Source organism: Microcaecilia unicolor, chromosome 9 (assembly GCF_901765095.1).
Source record: "Microcaecilia unicolor chromosome 9, aMicUni1.1, whole genome shotgun sequence".
Taxonomy (NCBI): domain Eukaryota; kingdom Metazoa; phylum Chordata; class Amphibia; order Gymnophiona; family Siphonopidae; genus Microcaecilia; species Microcaecilia unicolor.
Genome location: NC_044039.1, coordinates 79,550,404 through 79,563,471, shown reverse-complemented (window position 1 = coordinate 79,563,471; position 13,068 = coordinate 79,550,404). Strand labels below are relative to the sequence as shown.

Genomic DNA, 13,068 nt, shown 5'->3' with positions numbered 1-13,068 from the left:
TCTGCCGCACTCTGCATAAGAGGGGGCTCGGATCAACCAGTCGTCCAGATAAGGATGGACTTGTACTCCTTCCTTTCTCAGGAAGGCCGCGATGACCACCATTACTTTGGAGAAGGTCCGCGAAGCAGTAGCCAACCCGAACGGGAGGGCTCTGAACTGGAAGTGTCGGCTCAGAACTGGAAAACGCAGAAAGCGTTGATGAGGAGGCCAGATGGGAATATGCAAGTAAGCTTCCTTGATGTCCAAGGATGCCAGGAACTCCCCTGCCTGCACTGCCGCTATAACAGAGCGGAGAGTCTCCATCCGGAAGTGCCGAACTTACAAGGCCCGATTGACCCCTTTGAGGTGGAGGATAGAACCTCCTTTCTTTGGTACCTCAAAGTAAATGGAGTAACGTCCCTTGCCAAGCTGATCTTCTGGCACCGGAACGACCGCACCCAGGCCGATCAGATTGTCCAAAGGCTGCTGCACTGCCACAGCTTTGACCGGAGACTTGCAGGGAGAGTGCACAAACCCATCTCTTAAGGGTCGGCAGAACTCTAGCTTGTAGCCGTCTCTGATGACTTCCAGCACCCAAGCGACTGAACTTACCCTGGGCCACTCGCCCAGAAACGAGGATAGGCGTCCTCCAATCTGCTCTGGGCCATGGACCAGCGCCCCGTCATTGGATATGAGACCCTGGGGGAGGACCTGAGGAGGCACCTCCGGGACGGCGGTCTCTGCGAAAGGAATGCTGCTTGGGGGAGAAGTTCCTTATGAAGGAAAAGGGGGCAGAGGAGCCTGACTTGCCCGGGCGATACCGACGGGCTTCCTGAAACCGTCCTTTGGAGGAACCGGGGCGGGCGCCCCTGGCCCGAGCCCTGACCTCCGGTAACCTCTTGCCCTTAGACGTGCCAAGATCGGTCACAGTTTTGTCCAGCTCGACCCCAAAGAGCAGCTTGCCTTAAAAAGGCAACTTAGCCAGGCGAGACTTAGAGGCGTGGTCAACAGACCAATGCTTTAGCCAAAGCCACCACCGTGCAGAGACTGTCTGAGCCATACCTTTAGCCGAGGCTCTCAAGACATCATGCAGCAAGTCTGCCAAGTAGGCCAAGCCCGATTCCAGGGCTGGCCAATCAGCCCTCAAGGAAGGATCCGAGGGGGAAGCCCGCTGCACCAGCATCAGGCACGCCCTGGCCACATAGGAGCCGCAAATTGAGGCCTGCAAACTTAAAGCAGCCGCCTCGAAGAACGACTTTAAAGCCGCCTCCAATCTCCTGTCTTGAGCGTCCTTTAGGGCCTTGCCACCTTCCACCGGCAACGCCGTTTTCTTAGTCACCGCAGTGATTAAAGAATCCACGGTAGGCCCAAGAAAGGCCTCCCGTTCACCTTCAGGCAGAGGATAGAGGCGGGACAAAGCCCTAGCCACTTTAAGGCTCGCTTCTGGGAAATCCCAATGAGCCGAAATCAAGGTGTGCATGGCTTCATGCACGTGGAAGGTTCTAGGCGGGCGCTTCGTCCCCAGCATAATGGCAGAGCCAACAGAGGCTGAGGGAGAGACGTCCTCCGGAGAGGAAATCTTCAAAATGCTCATGGCCTGCACTAACAGGTTGGGCAAATCCTCTGAGCGAAAGATCCGTGCTGCAGAGGGGTCATCCGCTCCATCCGAGTGGGAATCCGTCTTCTCCAAGGAATCCCCAAAGGACCGTTGGGAGAACTCAGATACGCTGCCCTAATCTACATCAGAGGAGACAGAGTCCTCTAGGGCCTGGAAGTCCACCCAAGGGCATTTGCTTCCGGAGGCCTCAACCCCTTAATCAGAGGGGGGAGCCGGGGCAGCGTTTAGCATAAGAAAAAGCCTGATGCAGCAGCAAAAATGAACTCAGGGGAGAACCTCCTAGACTGTGCACTTCTGCCGCCTGGGCCACGGCCCTAGACGCACCCTCAACCGGCGCTCGCAAGAGCAGGGGGAAACATGCTGCGCATCCAAAATGGCGTCCGGCGCAAAACTCCGAGGAGCCGCGTGGAAAGAACGGCGCTTAACTTTCGCCGCTTTCTTGCCGTCGCCCGAATCAAGGGCGACCATAGCATTAACGTCTCCCACCTCGAGGGCGGCCCAAGAAGAAGCCGTCCGAGCAGAGTGGCCGGCCAAAATGGGGGGGGGGGGGGGGTGAGCAGCGGGGGATGGGCGCTTATGGTGGGAAAAAAACCGCCGCACCAGAGGAAGAACCGGGACACTGCCCGGACTCCAAACTGACGCCCAAACAAAGGCGAGTCAGGCTTTGAAACCCCCGCATCCCCGCTAGACACACACACGCGGTCCGGGGAGCGAATTAAAAAATAGAGGAAATACTGGATCTTTTCTTAGTATTTTTCCTTTATTGTCCTTTGTTATGAGAATTGGAACTACTAATTGTAGTAGACTTGAACTGAATTTCTGGGGAAGGGTTCATGATAGCATTGGGCTTATTATTTCAATCAGTTTTTTTGTACAAGTTGTACAAGTTTAGCTTCATTTGTCTTTATTTGAAATTGCATAAATAAAAATTTTTCTAAAAATGGAATAATCTTATCAATGGGGTGGAGCTAGGGTGGGGCGGGGCTAGGGTGGGGGCGGGGCTAGGGAGGGGAACGGCTAGGATGGGGCCCCACCAAATTGGTCTGCACAGGGCCCCGCACTTGCTAAGACCGGCCCTGCTCAGAAGCCCAGAATGATCACAGCTGAGTGAGCTCGCTGGCTCTGACCGCAATCAGCATGCAAATGCATGCAAAACAGGTCATCCCCTGCACTCCTCCTGCAGCAAACCCTATGGCAGCTCGGAGCTGGCATTAGAGTTGTGCTGAGCCGTGGGGGGGGGACATCTTGTCAGACCTAAAGCCCTGGTGGTCCAGTGGAACCCAGACCTCCTCACCCCCCCCCCCCCAAATATGTAAGGGCTAGAACCCCCCTCTCCCCTGAAGACTAGCTTAATGGTGGCCCCCTAACCCCTTCCTACCTTGAAGGAGGAGGGAAGGAGTCCTAGTCCCTCCTCCTGCTGGACATGTCATCAAAGTGTAGCGCCCTTTCCTGCCTGGTGCATCCTAGGATGCACTGGGTGGGGCCTAACTACCATATAAGGGTGTTTGATCTATGGGAGGAGTTGTTGGAGATTTTGGATCAGGAGATCATGGTGGTAAGAAAAAGGGATCCGGTGGATTGCATCAAAGCAGGGGATCAGACCATGGGGTATGACTGGCGGGGCGGGGAGTGTTGGGAATCCTTGCTGTCAGGGCTGTGACCACACTATCAGACTTCCAGTGCACAACTGCACTTACCGCCTTCTCGAGGTGGTGGTGAGAACAGCCACGATACTGGCTGTTGTGATTGCTAGCATACGGTACTGGACCACATGATAGCCACTCTTTTGCTCCTCCTCCCCCCCATCATATTTATTCACTGCCCCTACCCACATTAAATAGCTAGTAGGGGATATTTACCAGGCTGCTTGTTTTAATGTGCATTTGGTGTTAGCAGGGGTCCATGTTAACATCTAATCAGGGCTGCCGAGAGGAAGAGGCAGGAGGAGCAAAATTCCACGGGCCCGGGCCTCCAAGGGGGGCCTGGCACTGAGATCTCTCTCTCTCCTGCTCCTGATGGAACCCAAGAGATTGAGTCCTGACAGGAGCAGGAGAGAGAAAACCCAGGCGCCGCCCCCCCCCCCCCCCCTTGGAGGCTGGGGAGGACCTGGAGGAACAGACACAGCAGGCTGCTCTTCTTCACAATCTGCCGCACTGCCTTCCCCTGCAGTTGCTTTGCCTCTCAGGCTGCGCGACCTGAGAGAAAAAGAAACCGCAGGTAAAGGCCACGCAGCAGAAGGAAGAAGAACAGCGCTGGAGAGCTCTTCTGCTGGCGGGGCCTTGGAATCCCCGCAAACCAAGGTACCAGAGCGGCAGCAGCGATCGGGGAAGGTGGGGTGGCAGATCCTAGGGGGGGAGGCCCGCAGGCGGCGATGATCCTGAGGGGGAGGCCCGCCAGCGGCGATGATCCTGAGGGGGGAAGCCCAGCGTCGGCCTTTCCCCAGGCCCAGCTCAGTCTCTCGGTGGCCCTGCATCTAATGCATGTTATATGTGTGTTAGGTGCGTAACATAGTTTAGTAAAAGGACTCCTTTAGATTCCAAATTTAACAGCCTAAATTTAGGAGATCAGCTTTTTTTAAATGGTGGGCCCTATTAGGTTTATATAGACATAGGGAGAGCCCTACTATGTTCATTTTATAACGTCCCCATCTAAAAATTAGCTCAAGACAAATAACCAAACTTAACTGAATAAAATGAGTATGTTCATTAATATTAACATATAAATTACCTCTCCATTTTTAACTTTACCTTTAGGATCAAATACAATTTTTTTATTTTAATGGGAGTCTATGAGCAGAAGATTAATCAAGTGTCAAGTATGCGTCCTGGCTGCTGGACTTTGTGGTCTGTAGCATCCAGACCAGAACCTACAGCTCCAGATCTCACACTATCACTGGTTCAAAGCCCCCAGGTCCAGAACTCTGAGACAGAGAGGATTCCCTTGGGACCATGGATTCCTAATCTGGGGGTCTTGAAGCCTAAGAAGAAAGGGCCTCGGGTGTTGGGGCCCTACGTCTGAGAGTTTTGGATTATCTGGAGACATTTTAATCCGAAGCGTGAGCATGGCAGGCACAACTGCAGACTGCTCCTGTCCCAAGATGCTTTTCCACATAAGGTGATGTGACCTGACAGGTGAAAGGACAGAAGGTACTGGAAGGATCACTATCTGGAGAAAAAGGTAAAATTATGTATCATACCTGATAATTTTCTTTCCATTAATCATAGCTGATCAATCCATAGACTGGTGGGTTGTGTCCATCTACCAGCAGGTGGAGATAGAGAGCAAACTTTTGCCTCCCTATATGTGGTCATGTGCTGCCGGAAACTCCTCAGTATGTCGATATCAAAGCTCCATCCGCAGGACTCAGCACTTAGAGAATTACACCCACAAAGGGACACTCTGCCCAGCTCACCACCGCCGAAACGGGGGAGGGGAATTAACCCAGCTCATCCCCACACAAGTGGGGGAGGGGAATCCGTCCAGCTCATCCCCGCGGAGCGGGGGAGGGACACCACCCCGCCGATGCGGGGGGATCTGGCTTATCCTGCAACCGCAACCGCAGGAGGAGCTGACTGACCCTAACACCGCTGAAGCGGGAGGGTACAAAGCTGCCCTACAGCCGCACGAAGCGGGAGGGAGTGCCGGCAGAATTTATGTCTCAATCCAGCCCCGTAAAACGGAGGGGAGAGGAATGCAGCAGCTCACTGTAACACAAACTCGTCTCAACTCTTGAAGAATCCAATTGAAAAAACTTGAACACGAAGTCTTCCTGAACAGGAACTGAAGACTAAACTTGAATCTGAAATGCAACCAGAATATAAACAGTACAGATATCTGGGAGGGGCTATGGATTGATCAGCTATGATTAATGGAAAGAAAATTATCAGGTATGATACATAATTTTACCTTCCATATCATCATGCTGATCAATCCATAGACTGGTGGGATGTACCGAAGCAGTACTCACTCAGGGCGGGACATTGAAATCCCTGACCGCAACACTGATGCTCCAAACCGGGCCTCTGCCCGAGCAGCCACAGTCAAGCGGTAATGCCTGGAGAAGGTATGGGCCGACGCCCAAGTTGCCGCCTTGCATACCTCTTCCAAGGAGACGGACCCGGCCTCTGCCATTGAGGCCGCCAGAGCTCTAGTGGAGTGAGCCTTCAGATGCATAGGCGGCACCTTCCCCGCGGCCACATAAGCCGCTGCAATGGCTTCCTTGACCCATCTTGCCACTGTAGGCTTAGAAGCCTGCAGACCCTTACGAGGACCTGTAAACAGGACAAACAGATGATCCGATTTCCGGAAATCATTGGTCACTTCCAAGTATCTGATGATGACTCGTCTCACATCCAGAAATTTGAGAGCAGAGTATTCCTCTGGGTAGTCCTCCCTACGAAAGGAAGGGAGACAGAGCTGCTGATTCACATGGAAGCGAGAAACAATCTTGGGCAGGAAGGAAGGCACTGTGCGAATAGTCACTCCTGCCTCAGTGAACTGCAGAAAAGGCTCTCGACATGAGAGTGCCTGGAGCTCGGAAACCCTTCTGGCTGAAGTGATAGCCACCAAAAAGACTGCTTTCAACGTCAGGTCTTTCAGAGATGCCCTAGACAAGGGTTCAAAAGGCGGCTTCTGCAAGGCTCTTAGCACCAGGTTGAGATTCCACGCAGGCACCACCGAGTGCAGAGGAGGGCGCAGGTGATTAACTCCCTTGAGAAAGCGCACCACATCTGGCTGCGAAGCCAGGGAAGCACCCTTCAGGCGGCCCCTGAAGCAAGCCAGAGCCGCTACCTGGACTTTAAGGGAACAGAGCAACAGGCCTTTCTCCAGACCTTCTTGCAGGAACGCCAACACTGAAGAAATTGGAGCAGTGAAGGGAGAAAGTGAGCCTGCTTCACCCCACGCTGCAAAGGTACGCCAAACCCTGGCGTAAGCAGTAGAAGTAGAGCGCTTCCTCGCTCTCAGCATAGTGGCGATGACCTTGTCTGAGAAGCCCTTCTTTCTCAGACGCTGCCGCTCAATAGCCAGGCAGTAAGACCAAAGGGGGAGGGATCCTCCATCACCACGGGACCCTGATGTAACAGGCCCTGCTCCACTGGAAGCCGCAGAGGAACGTCGACTGAGAGCCTGATCAGGTCTGCATACCAGGGACGTCTGGGCCAGTCCGGACCCACCAGGATTATCCGGCCCGGATGCTTTGCCACCCGGTCTAGCACCCTGCCCAACATGGGCCAGGGCGGGAACACATAGAGAAGCTCTTGTGTCGGCCACTGTTGGAGAAGAGCATCTACTCCCAGGGATCGAGGGTCCCGTCCTCTGCTGAAAAAGCGCGGCACTTGGCAATTGGCCGATGACGCCAACAGATCTAGGCTCGGCTGGCCCCAGCACTTCGTGATGTCCAAGAACGCCTGAGCAGATAGCTGCCACTCTCCGGGCTCCAAGGTATGGCGACTGAGAAAGTCCGCCTTGACATTCATGACTCCGGCAATGTGAGCCGCTGACAGCTGTTCCAGGTTCGCTTCCGCCCACTGGCATAGATTCATGGCCTCCTTGGCTAGAGGGGCGCTCTTGGTACCTCCCTGGCGGTTGACATAGGCCACAGCCGTGGCATTGTCCGACAGGAACCGTACTGGCTTCAACGCCAGTACCGGGATGAACTCCAAAAACGCCAACCGAATGGCTCTGAGTTCCAGGAGGTTGATAGACCACTTTGCCTCTGCAGGAGACCAGAGCCCCTGCGCTGTCCTTCCCAAGCAGTGGGCTCCCCAGCCCATCAAAGAGGCGTCCGTCGTGACGACAATCCACTCCGGGGTCACGAGAGGCATCCCTGCAGACAACTTATCTGTCTGCAACCACCAGATCAGCGCCTTGCGCACTGCTGGGTCCAAGGGAAGGCGCACAGCATAATCCTCCGACACCGGAGTCCAGCGCTGCAGCAGAGACTGTTGTAGTGGTCTCATATGAGCCCTGGCCCAGGGCACTACTTCCATCGTGGCCGACATAGAGCCCAACAGCTGCACATAGTCCCAAGCCCGAAGCGGAGAGGCTACTAGGAACTGGTCCACCTGAGCCTGAACTTTGACAATCCGATTGTCTGGCAGGAACACTCTGCCCACTTGGGTGTCGAATCGAACTCCCAGATACTCCAGGGACTGAGTCGGGCGCAGCTGGCTTTTCTCCCAGTTGATGATCCATCCCAGGGAGCTCAAAAGAGCAACCACCCGGTCCACAGCCTTGCCACACTCTGCATAAGAGAGGGCTCGGATCAACCAGTCGTCCAGATAAGGATGGACTTGTACTCCTTCCTTTCTCAGGAAGGCCGCGATGACCACCATTACTTTGGAGAAGGTGGGCGGAGCAGTAGCCAACCCGAACGGGAGGGCTCTGAACTGGAAGTGTCGGCCCAGTACTGCAAAACGCAGAAAGCGTTGATGAGGAGGCCAGATGGGAATATGCAGGTACGCTTCCTTGATGTCCAAGGATGCTAGGTACTCCCCTGCCTTCACTGCTGCTATAACAGAGCGGAGAGTCTCCATGCGAAAGTGCCGAACTTTCAAGGCCCGATTGACCCCTTTGAGGTCGAGGATAGGCCGTACAGAACCTCCTTTCTTTGGTACCACAAAGTGAATGGAGTAACGTCCCTTGCCAAGCTGATTTTCTGGCACCGGAACGACCGCCCCCAGGCGGATCAGATTTTCCAAGGTCTGCTGCACTGCCACAGCTTTGACCGGAGACTTGCAGGGAGAGAGTACAAACCCGTCTCTTAAGGGTCGGCAGAACTCTAGCTTGTAGCCGTCTCTGATGACTTCCAGCACCCAAGCGTCTGAAGTTACTCTGGTCCACTCGCCCAGAAACGAGGACAGGCGTCCTCCAATCTGCACTGGGCCATGGACCAAGACCCCGTCATTGGGTACGAGACCCTGGGGGAGGACCGGAGGGCGTACCTCCGGGACGGCGGTCTCTGCGAAAGGAATGCTGCTTGGGGGAGAAGTTCCTCTTGAAGGAAGAGGAGGCAGAGGAGCCCGACTTGCCCGGGCGGTACCGACGGACCTCTTGAAACCGTCCTCTGGAGTTACCGGGGCGAGCACTAGGCCGAGCCCTGGCCTCTGGTAACCTCTTGCCCTTAGACGTGCCGAGATCGGTCACAATTTTGTCCAGCTCGACCCCAAAGAGCAGCTTGCCTTTAAAAGGCAACTTAGCCAGGTGGGACTTAGAGGCGTGGTCCGCAGACTAATGCTTCAGCCATAGCCACCGCCGCGCAGAGACTGTCTGAGCCATACCTTTAGCTGAGGCTCTCAAGACATCATACAGTAAGTCTGCCAAATAAGCCAAGCCCGATTCCAGGGCCGGCCAATCAGCCCTCAAGGAAGGATCCGAGGGGGAAGCCCGCTGTACAATCGTCAGGCACGCCCTGGCCACATAGGAGCCGCAAACTGAGGCCTGCAAACTTAAAGCAGCCGCCTCGAAGGACGACCTTAAGGCCGCCTCCAATCTTCTATCTTGGGCGTCCTTTAGGGCCGTGCCACCTTCCACCGGCAACGCCGTTTTCTTAGTCACCGCAGTGATTAAAGAATCCACGGTAGGCCAAATAAAGGCCTCACGTTCACTTTCAGGCAAAGGATAGAGGCGGGACATAGCCCTAGCCACTTTGAGGCTCGCTTCCGGGACATCCCATTGAGCCGAAATTAAGGTGTGCATGGCATCATGCACGTGGAAGGTTCTAGGCAGGCGCTTCGTCCCCAGCATAATGGCAGAGCCAACAGGGGCTGAGGGAGAGACGTCCTCCGGAGAGGAAATCTTCAAAATGCCCATGGCCTGCATTAACAGGTTGGGCAAATCCTCTGAGCGAAAGATCCGCGCTGCAGAGGGGTCATCCGCTCCATCCGAGCGGGAATCTGTCTCCTTCAAGGAATCCCCAAAGGACCGTTGGGAGAACTCAGATACGCTGCCCTCATCTACATCCGAGGAGACAAAGTCCTCTAAGGCCTGGGAATCCACCCGAGGGCGTTTATTTCCGGAGGCCTCAATCCCTTTATCGGACAAGGGAGCAGGGGCAGCGTTTTGCATAAGAAAAGCCTGATGCAGCAGCAAAATAAACTCGGGGGAGAAACCCCCTAGACTGTGCACTTCAGCAGCCTGGGCCACAACCCTAGACGCACCCTCAACCGGCGCTCGCAAGAGCGGGGGAGAAACATGCTGCGCATCCAAGATGGCGTCCGGCGCGACACTCCGAGAAGGAGCCGCGCGGGAAGAACGGCGCTTAATTTTAGCCGTCTTTTTGCCGTCGCCCAAATCAAAAGCGGCCAAGGCATTAACGTCTCCCAGCTCAAGGGCGGTCCAAGAAGAAGCCGTCCGAGCAGAGTGGCCGGCCAAGATAGCGGAGGCGAGCAGCGGGGGATGGGCATTTATGGCGGGAAAAACCGCCGCGCCAGAGGGAGAACCGGGACACTGACCGGCCTCCGAACTGACCCCCAAGAAGGGCAAATCAGACTTTAAGACCCCCGCATCCCCGTAGGAGCGTACACGCGGTCCGGGGAGCGATTCTTCGCGCCCTCGCCCTCCGACGCCATAGGCCACGTGGAGATCGATCGGGGAACCCCCTGCCCGCTATAAAAAGGTAAAAATTACCTGCTTCTTGCTCCGAGCTGTAACGACCTGGTGTCCCAGTGAGTAGCTGCAATAAACGTTTAAATAAACGTCGAAAATAAACGTCTTTAAAGGACGTCAAAATTTTTTTTTTTTTTTTTTTTAAACGGAGCCAGCGGGAGGGGGGAGAAAAGGAGGGACCTGGCGCCACCAGGTTTGCACTTGCTCAAGAAGAGCCCTCAACAAAACCTAAAAATTAGGCTTGGAGGCCTAGCCAGAGCTGCTGCTGTGTGTGACCACCACCTGCTGAGATAGAGAACATACTGAGGAGTTTCCGGCCAGTGTTGCCAGGTGGAAAATTTTTTTCCCACCCAATCCAGCACAAAAACCGCCCAAAACCCGCCCAAACTCAAACCCCGCCCCTGACACCCCCACCCCCGCCCCCGCCGTCATCAACCCCGCCCCCGCCATCACCGGCCCCGCCTCCCCCGTCACTAACCCCCCCCCCCCCCCGGGGCCGAAAAAGCAGCCCAAAAAACCGCCCTGAAGCCCAAAAAGCAGCCCAAAAAACCGCAACCCGCCGCGGGCAAAAATTTCCCACGGCGGGTCGCGGAAAACCGCCCAATTGGGCGGTAAAACCGCCCACCTGGCAACACTGTTTCCGGCAGCACATGACCACATATAGGGAGGCAAAAGTTTGCTCTCTATCTCCACCTGCTGGTAGATGGACACAACCCACCAGTCTATGGATTGATCAGCTTGATGATATGGAAAGGGTATTGGGAATCAAAGGTCCTTATAATATTCTGGGGGAAGCTCTAGCCTGAGGATGGACTCCAGCCAGTAAGTATGTTATCACTAGCCCACAACAGCCACTTGAGGAAGGGGAAATTCTGTGATTTTTTACATGTAAGATCAGTTCACCTTTCTGTAATTTTTTACATGTAAGATCAGTTCATCTTTCTATATAAACAGATTTTGTTAGCTATCATTCAAACTAAAGACATGAATATCTAAAGTACACACAACACTAAAATCAAAATGTCACATTTAAAAATTCAAAATCAAACTTGTAACGTTACCCTGATAGTACTGAGCACATAGGATGAAGTTAAAACTATTAGGCATTAACCAAAATAATTCTGAGCTTGAGCCCATACATCATTCCCTACCATTTTGGTTATTATAAGCAGCTTTTCTCCCTCTATATGACCCTGCTAAGCAGGTCTGAAAGGCGCGTGTCCTCCTGTTTAATATTCACGACAATAAAATCATATTTTACAGTTTCTTATGTTCCTGTACTCAAGAATACCTACTCAGAAAATGCTTGATTGCGTCAACTGCTTACGATATCAGGACCTGCAGCATCTATTACCAGACTCTTATTATTAATTGCAAGCATACTTTCATTCGCGTGAAAAGATTACAAACCTCCGTCGGTTGTTCTCTTTCCCTCTAGTCCTCGGGATCTACTGTTTCAACAACAATGTTGCCGTAGCAACGAGTCTGATTTCTGATAGGCCCAAGACGGGTGAAGTTTACAGTAAAGGTTAGCTATTAGAGCACGTTGCTAGTGGTGTGTTAGGCCAGGGGTATGTTTGTGTACGCGTTTGTTAGGTCTTCCTCCGGTTTCATACTTTAAAGTAATTAACATTTTTATTAGTGGATTGAAAAAAAATGAGGGCATATGGTGAGCTCAGCATGTAAGCCTGTATTATATCTGCAAATAGCAGTACTAAGGTTTTTTTTTTTTTTTTTTTTTTGGGGGGGGGGGGTTGTTTTGTTTATCAGTGATGGATTTAGCAGAAAAAATGCCTCTATCAGTGTGTTAACATTTTTTGAAGGTGTTAATAAACGTGGGTAAGGTCTGTCGATGCTGTGTAATAAAGTCACTTAAGAGATGTGGGATAGGAGACAATCTCCCCACCCCTAGGGTTACCATATTTTGTCCCCCAACAAGGAGGACACATGCCCCACCCCCACCACACACCCGCCCTGCCCGCTTTCACACCCTCGCTCTGCCCCCTGTCACATTTTCCCCTCCCCCCTGTCACAAACCCCATCACCCCCCCCCCCCCATCCCCATCACCCCCCTCCTCTTACCTTACTACTGCCCTGGTGGTCTAGTCCTGTCTGGGCAACCAGGCAGGTTTTGCCAATCTGCCCGTTTGTCCAGAAATCCGCACAAATGGGCAGATTGCTAGCCTCCCCTCCCCTTAGTTACTACTGTCCTAGTGGTCTAGTGACTTCTTCCGCCTTCGGGACAGGAAAGAGCCCCCTCTTTCCTGCCCGGAACGCTGCCCTGCATGCATCCTTCCTTTTGGTGATCTCGGCGCCGATTCAAAATGGCCGCCGAGAGTTGAAGTGACCTCGTGAGACTTCAACTTTCGGTGGCCATTTTGAATCGGCGCCAAGATCACCAACAGGAAGGATGCATGCAGGGCAGTGCTCCGGGCAGGAAAGAGGGGGCTCTTTCCTGCCCCAAAGAGGTCACTAGACCACCAGGGCAGTAGTATATTTAGTATATTCAAAAAGAGGACATGTCCAGGTAAATCCGGACATATGGTAACCCTGCCCACCCCCCCTTTAGATATTCAGAGCTATTTCACTGACCAGATATGGTCGCTGAACAGTTAAATAGCATATCGGCGCCTAACCACGGATATTCAGCAGGAGATAACGACCAGCAATTTCCCACTAAATATCCGCAGTTAGCAGCTAGCTGCTAACTGGTTATATCATGTGACATAGCCGGTTAGGCACGGATATCCAGAGCTTAACTGGCTATGTTCAGCGGTTAAAATAGGCTTAAATATCAGGCCTATCAGGACCAATATTCAGCCCGCGAGAGTTAGCTAAGCCCAGGTATTCAATGCCGGGTTGTT

The 13,068-nt window shown here is 53.4% G+C and overlaps 1 protein-coding gene across 1 annotated transcript in view; it reads right to left on the bottom strand.

The window, feature by feature from the left end:
* Positions 1-11,613, bottom strand: part of EFCAB6 (EF-hand calcium binding domain 6) — a 1,149,121-nt gene extending 1,137,508 nt beyond the window's left edge. The window contains exon 1 of the mRNA XM_030215418.1: positions 11,500-11,613. The gene's annotated coding sequence lies outside the window, so the exon portion shown is untranslated. The remainder of the gene's footprint in view (positions 1-11,499) is intronic.
* Between the last annotated feature and the right edge of the window lie 1,455 nt (positions 11,614-13,068).